Source organism: Chiloscyllium plagiosum, unplaced genomic scaffold, assembly GCF_004010195.1.
Source record: "Chiloscyllium plagiosum isolate BGI_BamShark_2017 unplaced genomic scaffold, ASM401019v2 scaf_58598, whole genome shotgun sequence".
Classification (NCBI taxonomy): domain Eukaryota; kingdom Metazoa; phylum Chordata; class Chondrichthyes; order Orectolobiformes; family Hemiscylliidae; genus Chiloscyllium; species Chiloscyllium plagiosum.
In genome coordinates this window covers 1,153-2,447 of record NW_025196722.1, presented here as the reverse complement: position 1 = coordinate 2,447, position 1,295 = coordinate 1,153, and the positions used below count along the sequence as shown (strand labels likewise).

Here is a 1,295-nt window from a genome sequence, read left to right as displayed (position 1 = left end):
CACTAAATAAATATTTTTCGACAGTGTTCGCTATAGAAAATGAAAATGTTGGCGAGGAAGATACAGAGATACTTGCGTGTAGACTAGAAGAGATTGAGGTTCACAAGGAAGAGATATTAGAAACACTGCAGAGTGTGAAAATAGATAAGTCAGCTGGACCGGATGGGAGCGATCTGATGTTGTTTAGCAAATGCACTACAGGAAGGTACAAATCAAGCTGATGCTAACAACGGCTCTTTTTGAGCCGCTAATTTGCAGTGAAGTGGCGGCGCCAATAAAAGGTGTCAGGCATCTCGTCTAATTCCACATCCTGAGCTCGAAATGACCAGAGGTCTCTCGCTGAGTTTCTGCAGGGTCTTGCTTGTACGACACCATGACACTTTTTCACTGGAGTGGATCATGAAATCGCGTCGTGACTGTGAATAAAACGATGGAAACTTCCAGCAGAGAAGGAGGCGACCCTGAAGCAGGCAGCTGAGGACAATTGTTTCTCCTTTGCCAGTGAAAGGCACTGCTTCACAAATTGGAAACTTCGAAGTGAAGCAATGTTGGTGAGTATCATCGCTGCTTGTTCACCTTTTTAATTCTGATTCCGTGAAAGTCCATGGCATTACATATCGACATTCTGCCAAGGGCAAGCTTGGCTCTTGGGCCAGTGGCATAATGGATAACGCGTCTGACTTTGGATCAGAAGATTGTAGGTTCGAGTCCTACCTGGCTCGAGGGGGAATGTTTCATTTTAACCGTGGTATACGTCGACGCTCCCCTGTAAAGTTTTTTTTTTAGATTAGATTACATTACAGTGTGGAAACAGGCCCTTCGGCCCAACATGTCCACACCGACCCGCCGAAGCGCAGCCCACCCATACCCCTACATTTACCCCTTACCTAACACTACGGGCAATTTAGCATGGCCAATTCACCTGACCTGCACATCTTTGGGACAAGTTCTCTCGGGACATTGCCTCTGTGCTTCCGCGTGTAAAGCTTGCATTTGTCCTATTGTCCATTTCAAATTCCAACTCTCCACAACGGACACCTCCATCAGTTTGGCAGTATCTTCTGGTGTGTCTCCCTCTGTGGGTGAAAATGAGCATTAGTTCCTCAAAAGAGTTGCAATTCGTTATATTTCTGTCCCATTATTGTGCCATGTAAGAACATAGGATAACCTCATTGACATTTGACCTGGAAACATTAGAACACACGAGACTTTGGGCCAAAGTTCGAAACTGCTACTAGAATAGATGGCTCTCTGATTAGCCGCAATGCACACGGGCGGAATGGCCTTTTCCCACT

The 1,295-nt window shown here is 45.8% G+C and overlaps 1 non-coding gene across 1 annotated transcript; it reads left to right on the top strand.

Moving 5' to 3' along the window:
• Positions 1–649: 649 nt before the first annotated feature.
• On the top strand, positions 650–722 carry trnaq-uug. The gene has a single exon. It is a non-coding gene; the product is annotated as a tRNA-Gln (tRNA).
• The last annotated feature ends 573 nt before the right edge of the window (positions 723–1,295 follow it).